General features: G+C 42.3%; 1 protein-coding gene across 3 annotated transcripts in view; it reads left to right on the top strand.

Moving 5' to 3' along the window:
* Positions 1-1,742: 1,742 nt before the first annotated feature.
* The window catches only part of lima1 (LIM domain and actin binding 1), an 85,283-nt gene continuing 74,076 nt past the window's right edge, over positions 1,743-12,949 (top strand). For 2 of the 3 annotated variants that reach the window (XM_062970959.1, XM_062970957.1), the window contains exon 1: positions 1,743-1,891. The gene's annotated coding sequence lies outside the window, so the exon portion shown is untranslated. The remainder of the gene's footprint in view (positions 1,892-12,949) is intronic. The other variant, XM_062970958.1, reaches the window with a different exon arrangement.

The raw sequence follows: 12,949 nt of genomic DNA, 5'->3' as shown, positions 1-12,949 counted from the left end.
TTTTATATCGAGATATTGGATTATTGGTTACCATTCATTAACAAAGTTCTCTAAAGGTTCTCCTCTTAAGAGTACAGTTATTTTATCTATTATCAACAAGTCTGTAATGTATTTTTCCCATTCTCCTAAGGCAGGTATCTCTGAGGTATCTCTGGCGTATACTATTCGAGCTGCCTGAATCATGTAGAACATTTTTTCCCCCCAAATTTTCTTTCTAGTTCTTCACTGGGCATGTTCAAAAGGTATATTTGTGGTGTCATTTTGAAATTTGTGTTTAAAATCTTTTCGAGATATACATGAATCTGTTTCCAGTAGTTGTTTACTTTGTTGCATGACCACCAGAGTGGTAAAATGTGCCTTTTTATTTCCCACATTTCCAACATTTTTTGGTGCAATTGTACATCTTCGTGAATCTCTCTGGAGATACCATCGCAGGTGCATTTTGTAAACGTTTCCTTTTAAGGTTTTGACATGCCATGTACTTCATTCTTCTCTTTTAATTGTGCAAAGGCCCTCCAAGCAACTGCCAATGCCTGAGCTTCAAGCGTCAGTACTGAGTCCAGGAGGACCCCCAGATTGCGGACCTGTGTCCTCTGATGGAGTGTAACCCCATCGAACACAGGTTGCCGCCCTATACCCTAGAATTACAATTGTAATAATAATAATGATGTGTTTGTGTTCATTCACTCAGTCGTCTCCGACTCTTCGTGACCTCATGGACCAACCTACGCTAGAGCTTCTTGTCAGCCGTCGCTGCCCCCAGTTCCTTCAAGGCCAAGCCAGTCCCTTCAAGGATACCATCCATCCATCTCACCCTTGGTCGGCCTCTCTTCCTTTTTCCTTCCATCTTCCCCAGCATCATGATCTTTTCCAAGCTTTCCTGTCTTCTCATGATGTGGCCAAAATACTTCATCTTTGCCTCTAATATCCTTCCCTCCAGTAATCCCCCCTTTTCATTTCATTTCTATAGATAATGTTGGTTTAATGTGCTAGATCAGTGGTTCCCAACTTGTGGGTCCCCAGGTGTTTTGGTCTAAGTAAAGGTAAAGGTTTCCCCTGACATTAAGTCCAGTCGTGACCGACTCTGGGGGTTGGTGCTCATCTCCATTTCTAGGCCGAAGAGCCGACGTTGTCTGTAGACACCTCCAAGGTCATGTGGCCGGCATGACTGCATGGAGCGCCGTTACCTTCCCGCCGGAGCGGTACCTATTGATCTATTCACATTTGCATGTTTTCTAACTGCTAGGTTGGCAGGAGCTGGAGCTAACAGCAGGCGCTCATTCTGCTCCTGGGATTTGAACCTGGGACCTTTTGGTCCACAAGTTCAGCAGCTCAGCGCTTTAACACACTGTGCCACCAGGGGCCCCCTGTTTTGGCCTACAACTTCTAAAATCCCAGCTGTTAGGATTTCTGGGAGTTGAAGGCCAAAGCATCTGGGGACCCACAGGCCGAGAACCACTGTCCTGGCATAAGGTCGTTAGGCTCCCCACAGTCCAGTTCCTTTGGCAAGAAGCAGTAGTTCCCAACCGTCGCTCCTGCAGGTGTTCTATACTCCAACTTCCAGAAGCCTCAGCCAGCTTGGCCAACGGTGAGGAATTCTGGGAGATGGAGTCCGAAACACCTGCGGAGGTCGACGGTTGGGGACCCCTGCGCGAAATGCGCGCTCTGGGCAACAGGCCGCGCAGAGGCAGAGGCGAGGGCGCATGCGCAATACAAGGGGCAGCCAGGGGAAGGGGGCGTGGCTGAGGCGGCTCGGATTCCAGCGGTGGGCGTGGCTTGCCCGCTCGGCGCTCCAAGGTGCGACAGCGGCTGAAGCGAAAGCAACAGGTGCGCGGAGCCCCGGCAGGTACGGCAGGTACGGCGGGGAGAGGCCGCCTGGAGGTCAGGAGAGGTAGGTGGGCCTGGCAGGCGACTCTGCGGCGTCTCCTGTTATCACTTGTGAGCCCAGGAGCTCCGATTCTGCTCCAGAGAGCCGCCTTTGGGGGGTGCCCTCCTCTGACGCCCCTCGGTGGGCAGCGATGGAGCCTTGTCCCTCTCCTCCCCCTCCCTTTCCCAGAGTATCAAAGTAGTATATTTCCCGAAATGTCATCTCCTGTCCCATAAAGTGAGCCTTGCCTCCAAGGCGAGGGGAGAGCCAAAGAATTAGGCTATACGTATTTTTTTCAAAACTAAACTGGGACAGTTGGTACGTGATACACGGCAAGTGCCACGTGATCAGTCATCAATATGATGTATTGATTACCCTGAGGGGATAAAGCATCTAGGGATGAATCTGCACTGTAGAATTAATGCGGTTTGGCATCACTTTAACTGCTATGGCTCAGTATGTGCTATGTTAAAAAAAAACTTCTAAACTTATTTATGATGCAATGCTTTTGACACGAAATAAATAAAAGTATGTGCTATGGAATTCTGGGAGTGTAATTTTACAAAATTAGTAGCTGTGTTGTTGTGAGTTTTCTGGGCTGTATGGCCATCTATGTTCCAGAAGCATTCTCTCCTGACATTTCGCCCACATCTCTGGCAGGCATCCTCAGAGGTTGTGAGGTCTATGGGAAACTAGGCAAGTGGGGCTTATATATCCATGGAAAGTCCAGGGTGGGAGAAAGAACTCTTGCCTGTTGAAGGCAAGTGTGAATGTTTCAATTGGCCAACTTGATTAGCATTGAATAGCCTTGCAGCTTCAAAGCTTGGCTGATTCCTGCCTGAGGGAATCCTTTGTTAGGCTTTGAAGCTGCAAGGCTATTCAATGATAATCAAGCTGGCCAATTGCAACATTTACACTTGACAAGAATTCTTTCTCCCATCCTGGACCGCCCACAGATATTAAACTTCATGTGCCTAGTTTCCAACAGACCTCACATCTCTGAGGAAGCCTGCCATAGATGTGGGTGAAACGTCAGCAGAGAATGCTTCTGGAACATGACCATACAGCCTGGAAAATTCACAGCAACCCAGTGATTCTGGCCATGAAAGCCTTTGAAAACACTTTGTAACCTTCTCCGTCGTTGGTCCTAGGTGTCTTGTGAAGGAGAGGTAGTTTGTTTGTTTGTGTTTGTTGTATTTTGTTTGTTTTGTCTATGATTGCTTGTATTCATTGTAATTATTATGATATAAATAAAAAAATATCGTTATGCCTCACCAAAGTACAACTTCCAGGCTTCCATAGCAATGAGCATGGGCAGGTAAAGCGGTGCCAAACTGCATTCGTTCTGCAGTGCAGATACACCCTAGGAGAAGGGCTGCTAGTCTGGTTGGACTTTTCAAGTCCTGAGAATAAACAGGAACAAGTGGATTGCGGTATGTATGGCCTTAGTGAGTCACAAGGTCCAAGGGTAGGGAGTCTTAATTTGCAGGAAGCTTGTGTCTAAATGTATTGGGCACACACACGTGTGTGTGTACTATATTGGTTTTGTTTTAATTCCTCACTTGGAATGAGATTAATTTTCTGGGTTTCTGGAGTATTAGGATGACACCTCGCTTAAAACCTTTGCATGGTATGGAACAGCTTGTGTGCCGTTGCCAATGCTAGGAAATGAAGAGTTTTCATGATGCCTGTGTCATTCTCCTTAGTGAGAGTCATAGAATAATAGAATCATAGAGTTAGAAGAGACCTTATGGACTATCCAGTCCAACCTCCTGCCAAGAAGCAGGAAAATTGCATTCAAAGTACCCCCAACAAATGGCCATCCAGCCTCTGCTTAAAAGCCTCCAAAGATGGAGCCTCCATCACACTGGGGTGTTGTGCTCTTGGGAGATATGTGTTAAGATGATGTCTTTTCCCCACAGTAAAATATACTAATCAGCACTGATCAATGTTGAGGGAGCCTTGATAGAATTGCAGGATAGGCTTTCATGTCTGTTCTCAAGATACTGGAGATAATAGGGAGGGATAGGTAGGTCCTAGTAAAGTAAGTGCCCTTTCCTTCTTAAACTCTGCCTTCCATCAGGGACAGCAATTTGAGGCTAGGAGCTGAAATCCTCCCATATTTTGCTTTGATGTGTTCACTAAATATCTTGCATTTTTTGGACTCATGAATGTGGGAGAGGGGGTGCTGGGTTCAGTTGTCTGTTTGCTCTTTCCAAAATGTAAGTAGGCTTTATCTAAGCCAGTGGTTCTCAATCCTGGGGTCCCCAGGTGTTATTGGCCTACAACTCCCAGAAATCTCAACTAGTTTACCAACTGTTAGGATTTCTGGGAGCTGAAGGCCAAAAACACCTGGGGACCCCAGGTTGAGAACCACTAATCTAAGCAGCTCTCCAGAGTATATTTTTATTAATTGCCGTCAGGCCAACTTTTGACTTATGGAGACCCTATACATGGGAAGCCCGGGTGGCGAAGTGTGTTCAAGTGCTGAGCTGCTGAACTTGCAGACTGAAAGGTCCCAGGTTCAAATCCCGGGAGCGGCTTGATCGCCCGCTGTTAGCTCCAGCTCCTGCCAACCTAGCAGTTCAAAAACATACAAATGTGAGTTAATCAATAGGTACCGTTCCGGCGGGAAGGTAATGACGCTCCATGCAGTCATTCCGGCCACATGACCTTGGAGGTGTCTACGGACAACGCCGGCTCTTTGGCTTAGAAATGGAGATGAGCACCAACCCCCAGAGTCAGACATGACTGGATTTAACGTCAGGGGAAACCTTTACCTTTTATACATGGGAAAACTTCCAAGCTGCTCAGGTCCTGCAGAATTAAGGCTGTGATTGACTCCATCCATCTGTAACACAGTCTTCTTCCTTTCCTACTACCATCTACCTGTCTTCTCACAATGTGTCCAAAGTATGGCAGTCTCGATTTAGTGATCTTGGTTTCTAGCGAGAATTCAGGCTTGATTTGCTCTAGTGCCCATTTGAAAAATATTTTTAGCAGTCTGTGGTATCTGTAATAATAATAATAATAATAATAATAATAATAATAATAATAATAATAATAATAACAACAACAACAACAACAACAACATTGGGTGCCATGCCAAAAGATCTCAGCTGGCATTTGGAAAAAATATACATTGACAAAATTACGATCTGCCAACTGCAAAAGGCCACCCTACTGGGATCTGCGCGCATCATCCGAAAATACATCACACAGTCCTAAACACTTGGGAAGTGTTCGACTTGTGATTTTCTGATACGAAATCCAGCATATCTATCTTGTTTGCTGTCTCATACTATGTCGTTGTGTCAATAATAAATCTTTATTTATATCTTGCTTTTCTCCCTCACGGGACCCAAAGCAGCTTACAACATATTAAAATCACATAAGCAACAATCAAAATACATTAACAATAAATATAAACATCATAAAATAAGCAAATTTGAGAAACAACTACAATGTACATTCACGTTCATGTGGCATTAATGCTATTTTTTGTAGACTTGGTGCGGTCCAAGTTTTTCATTTTTGTTGGTCTGGTGATCCAGCATATACACAGATTCATAGAGTTGGAAGAGACCCCAAGGGCCATCCAGTCCAACCCCTTACCATGCAGCAAAACACAATCAAAGTATCCCTGACAGATGGCCATTCAGCCTGTTCTTAAAACATAGAGAAGGCGACTCCATCACCTGTGACACAGAATATTCTGTTGTCAAACAGCTCTTACTGTTCTTCCTATTTGTTGGTGTGTAAATTACTCCTCTTTGCAGAAGGTGTTGGAAGCAATTGCTGTGAATTTTCTGTGACAACAATTTAGGTCTGTTTGGTGGCAAGAAAGCAAGTTAATAAAAGACCTAGGTAACTATATGAGGGCTAGTTGCATCACCATTAAAAACTACCCGGGGTTTATTCTGATGACCAATTTCCTCTGTAAAGATTACACCACACCTTCATAATGAAGACGGAGTGGAAGTGGTTCACTCCACATTTACCTGGGTATTTCCAGGTTAGGGTGTTATTTCAGCCTGTGGGGGAAAACCTACTTAAATTGTATACTTGTAAACTTGCCCATGGCACCTTTAACTCAATAAAGTGTGTGGGTGTGGCAGTGAAGTAAAGATTAATCTAGGTTTGTCCAAAATTTCTTCCTGTTAACTATCGTCCTTGACTCACCTCTGTACCTGAGCCTTGGAAATTTCCCTTGGGTCCATAGTGCAGGTGAGAGGGGTGACTGCTCATACCCAGAGTGGAGATCTTTCTTAGCATCAAAGCTGGGTATTTTACTCTCACTTGGAAACAGACACTTTGTTATAATTGGCCAGAGTCCAGGAACCTGTCTCTATAGTTCGTCACTGGTTATTGTACTACGTAAATTATGGATACGCAGTCTTTGCATTTATATGGGTGGATTAAGAAATTTCTCTCTAAATAATATGTATCTTAAAAATTTAACTTAGAATTCCCTACCAAGGTTTTCTGCCACCAAAGGACTACTGTGATGTTAGAAGTAACAGATTATATTCACAGCTCTCTGGTTCCCTGGCATTCAGGGTAATATTGAACAGACCTCCTGCAAATAGCTAAGGGCAAGGTACACTTCTCATTCGCTCACAACACCCACTCCCTGCATGATTTAAAAGGGAGCAGGTTGAGAAAGGGAACATTGAACTAACTTCCATCCATCCTAAACGAAGGAGGATGAGAAAAAGGAATGTCAACATTTTAGAATGTATATTTTCTGTACCAAGAGGAGTATTTGGAGCAGAGGTCTATATTCTGGGCATGTATCGTCTACTTTACTGTTCCACAAGTATCTTGCTCTCTGTGTTGTGGTGTCCATGAGCTCTCTTCTGTGCATTTGAATGTTATATCTGGCCTGAAGTCTTGCATGTGCTCTAATTAACACGTAGTGAGTCAGGAATGTTGTGGGTTTTTAACATAGGTGACTAGGTTGAAGCTTCTGATGTAACATCTGGGTTCATGCCAGTTTTAGTATAACATTAACAATCGTTAAATATCAAGCTGTCTCTTCTTTCCTCTTTTTGCCCAGCCTTGAATACTGCAGTGTAAGGAAGCCAGTTTGTTAATGTGTTCCACCCTTGGTAAGAATAACTGCCCTTGAATTTTTGAGACTGTTTAGGCTATGAAAAACATTGTCAGTGTAGGTAGAAGGGATGGATTGTGAACCCAAGGACCTGGGGCATGTTATGCATTTTTATCTCTTGTTTTGATTCTGACACCAGCTTTTGCAGTAGTTTAGACTACAAGGAGAACCAGCAAGCTACCCAAGGCCACACAGAGACATTAATGATGATGATGATGATGATGATGATAATTAGAATAGAAATAAACTGGGAAGGTTTTTGAGAAAAGTTCTTTAAAAGGATGCAAGCCTCCCTCCACCACTCCCAGAGCCACTCTACTACTGTTGGGTCTTTAAGTTTAGAAAAAAATAGGACAAAAACAATATACCAGTTTGTTGCTGCTTCACTCCGAAGTCTGGGATCAGTATGCAGCTGCTTGTTAGGGCTCTCTCCTAGAACAAACTCTACCTGCTGTGCACTTGTGCAATAGCAAACACAAAACTCTCTCTCAGCAGTGAGTCAGGGATATCTGCCAGAAAAAGACTGGTTACTGCATACTTTGTTTTTCTGGTCTGGCTCTCTCTCTGCTGCCATGGCTTACTTGCTTCCAGACTGAACACATTAAGATGCACTGCACAGGCACTTGGGAACATTTTGAAGGGTGCATGCACAGGATTGGCTGCAGGGGCATTATAGAGGTCCATTCTGTAATTAACTACGTGGAGAATAGTCTCCTGGTTGGATTCCCTGCATATAAGTCCCAACCAAAAGAGGGAATCATGCAGAACATTCCTTCTGGATGCCCTGCCTGGCTTGGACAGTTTTGAGTTTTGTTTTGTTCTTTTGGTGGCACTGAGCACACTTGTTATATAGACTGACAAGCAGGCCCATAGCCACTCAGAAAGATTTGGAGATTGCAGTGTCCTGCAACTTCTGATTGGGGGATTCTAGGAGTTATACAAGGGAGAAAATGGCTTTCCCAAGCGTTGCCACAATTTTCAGGAGAGAAGCAAGAATGTCACAGAAGACACTTTAGGCTGACTTCTTGTGAAGCAGGTGACTTGCATGCTGTGGAAATGATGACAGCCTGTGAATAAGGGGTTTGTGACAGAGAGAAGGGCAGTATCTCTTTTAATAAATCACCCTATAGTTCAACAAATAGTGATACCTGAATTCTGAAGAAATGTGCAATGTGTCCATAGGAAGGCAACTAAAATGATCAAGGGTCTGGAGAACAAGCCCTATGAGGAGCGGCTTAAAGAGCTGGGCATGTTTAGCCTGCAGAGGAGAAGGCTGAGAGGAGACATGATGAGGGCCATGTATAAATATGTGAGGGGAAGTCGTAGGGAGGATGGAGCAAGCTTGTTTTCTGCTGCCCTGGAGACTAGGACATGGAACAACTGCTTCAAACTAGAGGAAAGCAGATTCCACCTGAACATTAGGAAGAACTTCCTCACTATGAGAGCTGTTCATCAGTGGAACTCTCCCCCGTGAGTGTGGTGGAGGCTCCTTCTTTGGAGGCTTTTAAGCAAAGGCTGGATGGCCATCTGTCAGGGGTGCTTTGAATACGATTTTCCTGCTTCTCGGCAGGGGGTTGGACTGGGTGGCCCACGATGGATGGTCTCTTCCAACTTTATGATTCTATGATTCTATAACAGTGCCTGAGCTATGGAAAGAGGATTGAACCCTTTCCAAGTCATACACCTCGTTGTTGCTTTCTCTTCTTTATTTGTTCTAAAATCATAGTGTTCTTCCTGGTCTGGAAGTGTGCATGGGTAAATTATGACAGTTTTTTGTAATTACCCAAGAAGCTGGGCCTGCAAAGGCAGCTTCTGAAGGAAAAGCTCAACTTGACTATTGTGGAGATGCTTAATGAGGAGTGTTTTCCTCGTGGGTACCCTGGCACTGAGCATGGGAGCTGGCCAGCAAAGAGTCAGAGCCCGTCGGCAGCAAAAGCAGGTGATTGTACCATTGCAGATGTCCACAAACGTTAGCCTTGGAAACAAGAAACCCTTTATATAGGGTGTTAAATGACCTCCTTGTATTTGAATGTGAGCCTCCCAATTCAGTCCCTTATCAGCTGTCCTGCCAAGTCCTAAAAGCAAGTGTCTGTTACTGTATTTTGATTAACTTGAAAGTTTTCTGCTTTGTTTTGTTTCTTCAAAGCATCACCATTCTTTCTGGGTGTGACGATATTGTAGAAATTTATACATTTGCACTTCACACAGCACAGCTCTTAGAAATTTTTTTGTGGAAGAAAGAAAAAGTCTATATTCCCATTCAAAGAGAGGGCATTGTGAATTAGAAAATACATTGGGCAGTAGCCAGTTTTGTCAGATACACTCAGTGGACTGATGTAGTGATGTGTGTGTCTGCATGCGTGCATATTTCCATGTTTTGGTAAGTGCCAGTTCAGAATGTTGACTTTCTGTTTTCAGGTCTTTTAGATAATTAGCAAATAATAGACAAAGAGGTGAACATAATAACATTGGAATAACTAGGCATCCAGTTGCCTGCCTTTTTTAAGAATTAGATGCTCATCTGATCATTCTGACATACCACAGGGCTACATGTTTTTCTCTTTCTCGGATTCTTTACAAATGCCTAAAAAATGGAAGCTGAGAATTACATCCATAGAGTTGGCATATCTGAGGTATTTAAAGAATTACATAAATCTGGCAGTTTGCATAGCATGGGAGTACTTTTCTATTGTGTCAGAGTTCATACCTGGCAGACTTTTGGAAGGCTACTGTGTGAACATTCCTAGACTTTTAGTTTGACTTTGGTGTTTTTTATGCCTGCCTAAGTTGGAAACATTGGCAGAAAATAAATTACTTTAACATGTTGTATTAGAAAATATCATCATTGTGAATAGAACTTCAGGTAATATCAAGGGAAGTAAATAATATACATGCGTATGTGTTCACTATTGATGATGTACCTAATGCAGGCTTAGGAAAGAAGCCCTTTACTCTGAGCAATTACAGTGCTGTGCTTTTCTTTTAACTATAGATGAATTGTATTTGTTTCTGGGATCCGTGGCTGAGTGTTTTAAACACCGCTTCCCAAACGACTATTCCCAGGATTGGAGGGGAACCATGCAGTTAAATTGGAATCTTGGCACTATCATTGTCTAGTGCAGTGGTTCCCCAGATGTTTTGGCCTTCAACTCTCAGAAATCTTAACAGCTGGTAAACTGTTGTAGGCCAAAACACTTGGGGACCCACAGGTTGAGAATCACTGGTCTAGTGAGAAAGAGCCCCTAGGAAGGGGAATTCCTATTGTGATAAGGAAAGCAAAAAGGCAGTGGTACTGTATATACATTTGAGTTTGACTGTGGGACTCCTTGCACATGGATGTTATGCAGGCCCTATTTCTTTTAAACTTCCACATGTGCATCCAATGTTTCAGATTGCTGTTTTAACTGTTGTAAAGCCAGATTTTAGGACTGTTTGCAATCTTCTTTTAGGGTTTTAAAAAAGAATGTATTGTGTTTTTAAAATGTTTTTATTTTTGTATTGTTGTAATTGGTTTTTATTTTCTCATTGCCTCTAGAGCTCTTGTGGTCTGGAAGACAATACAGAAATACATTAGATAAAAATAGATAAATAGATGCAAAGAGCAACACTCTGCCTAAGAGATACAGCACTTGAATTTACTTATGTGTGAAAATGTAGTAATTGATTGTGTCACTAACACGGAAGCCACCAACTACTTCCCTTTATATTTAAAAGTGATGTAAAGAGGTTCCAGAGGTAAATATTTTTGGGAAATAGTTGTTCCTTAGTACAGTAGTATCTTACTGTGGTTTGATACATTAATACAGTATAGAAGCAAATGATTCCTAAAAATAATTATGCAAGGGGTAGAAATTACATGCTGAGAAAATTCTATTTTGGCCAAAGGTGAAAAAAAATCAGTGTCAGGAGTGACTTGAGAAACTGCAAGTCGCTTCTGGTGTGAGAGAATTGGCCGTCTGCAAGGACGTTGTCCAGGGAATGCCCAAATGTTTTACCATCCATTGGGAGGCTTCTTTCATGTTCTCACATGGGAAGCTGGAGCTGACAGACGTGAGCTCACCCCGCTCCCTGGATTCAAACTGCTGACATTTCAGTCAGCAGTCCTACCAGCAAAGGGGTTTAACCCATTGCGCCACTGGGGGCGTAATGCCCATTATTCTTTGTAGCTGTGCACCCCATATTGGGAGAAGAGTGGAAAATAAATACCATAAATTAAAATACATTATTTAGATTATATTCTATTTTATTTCTAACTTTGCCTATGTAAAACATATGAATACTTGTTTTAAGTAAATATTTGTTGAAGAAGACTTCTGCTTTCATATATCTGTTGGTTTTTGTCTGCTATGTTGCAAAATTACAATTGATCAAAGGTTATAGACAATGGCATGTTATCTTATTTAATCACTATAGAATGTTTTGACCCTTCACTTTCTTTGTTCTTCGGATTTGTAAATCAGATTTTCTAAGATGAGCCATTTCTTTTCACAGCCTGTTTTATACAAATCTTAAATTTTTCAGACAGTATTATTTGATTCATGTGTTCCCTTTCTCCCTGGACTGGGACTTAAGGCAGCTAAAAATGTAAAGTATTTTTGAAACAAGTAATAATAATTTTAAAAGTACATCAGTAAAAAAGTATAGTAATTAGTAATAAAAAGTCAAAAGTTCATATAATTCTAAACTTTGCCAGCAGAAAGAAAACATAGAAGTGGGCAGTTGGAAATAAGAAATAAGAAATAAGTTTGAAAGCCTAGAAGCTGCCACCAAGAAGACCCTCCTTTGTGTTGCCATGAAGTATGTATCTGAGAATGGAGGGACAGAGAGAAGGGCCTTTCCCAAAGGTTGATGGACCCAGGTAGAAAACATATGGGAATTTAAAAGCTAATACTAGTACTTACCTATTGTACCCTCCAAATAAAAACAGATGAGTAGCCAATTAATCTATTAGGGGCTCCTTCTAATTAATCAGCCCCAGTCAACAGTCTGACTGTACTGTTTTGGACCATCTGAACTTCTGAAAACCTTTTGAAGACAACTAACATAAAGCAAGTTACAAATCTAGCAGACAGTAAGCTAGTTACACTGTCCAGTTCAACTGGGATGTGTTTCTGAACTTACTGTTGAAACAGGAAAATATGCATAATATCAAACTATATTGAAGTCAGTGGCTTCTGCTGGCTGGAGAACCTAAAGAATCCCTCGTTTGCATCTCTGCACTACCCAAACGTATATGAGCTTTCCCAGAAAAAGAATGGAAGATAACTGGATAGCAAAGAAGTCAGAAGGGAAAGTAGCCTGGCAGAAGAAGTGAACAAGGTGAACAGATGGTTGTGGGCAATGGTACAAATTGGGCAGGGAAAAGTTCCTATGTAGGGAAGTGACTGGAAGGTAGTTGGGAAGAAAAGGAAGTTATATGCAAGAAGCAAGCTACTTCAAGTGTTGAATGTTGGGCAGATGTGGCTGTAAGTGGCCACCTTTGCTCATTTAATCTGCTCTCATTCTGGAGCAGTCTTGCAGTGTTCAGTGAAAATCTCTCCCTTATCCAGGAATGGGTAACTAAAGTGAGGCTACGTGACAATCCATGTTAGATGGCAAGGTTTCATTATCTCTTTCAGAGATTAGCAGTGTGCTTTGTAAACTCTTGTAAGGGGTTCCAGCATCTTAGAAATGTTGGTGGCATATTTATCTACTGAGGATACCTCTCTAGAAATTGTCAAACACCTCCAGGGTCACGCTATGGTAACTTTTGACTGAAGTATTAATTTCAGTAGGGTTTGCTACTATGGTTACATGTTTCCTGTTTCCACGGAAAGTTCAGAATGTATCCCTTTGGATATTTCTTTTGGGGGGTGTCTTACTAGAATGTAAAGATATGACAAACATGCTTCTTCTGAAGCAAAGAGCCGAAGGAACTATAGTTATTTTGATTATTGATTCTACCAGTGTTTATAACTCACAACCTAAAA

The sequence above is a fragment of the Anolis carolinensis genome, chromosome 2 (genome assembly GCF_035594765.1).
Source record: "Anolis carolinensis isolate JA03-04 chromosome 2, rAnoCar3.1.pri, whole genome shotgun sequence".
Lineage (NCBI taxonomy): Eukaryota > Metazoa > Chordata > Lepidosauria > Squamata > Dactyloidae > Anolis > Anolis carolinensis.
The sequence above is the reverse complement of the archived record's forward strand: the minus strand, read 5'-3'. Positions and strand labels throughout refer to the sequence as shown.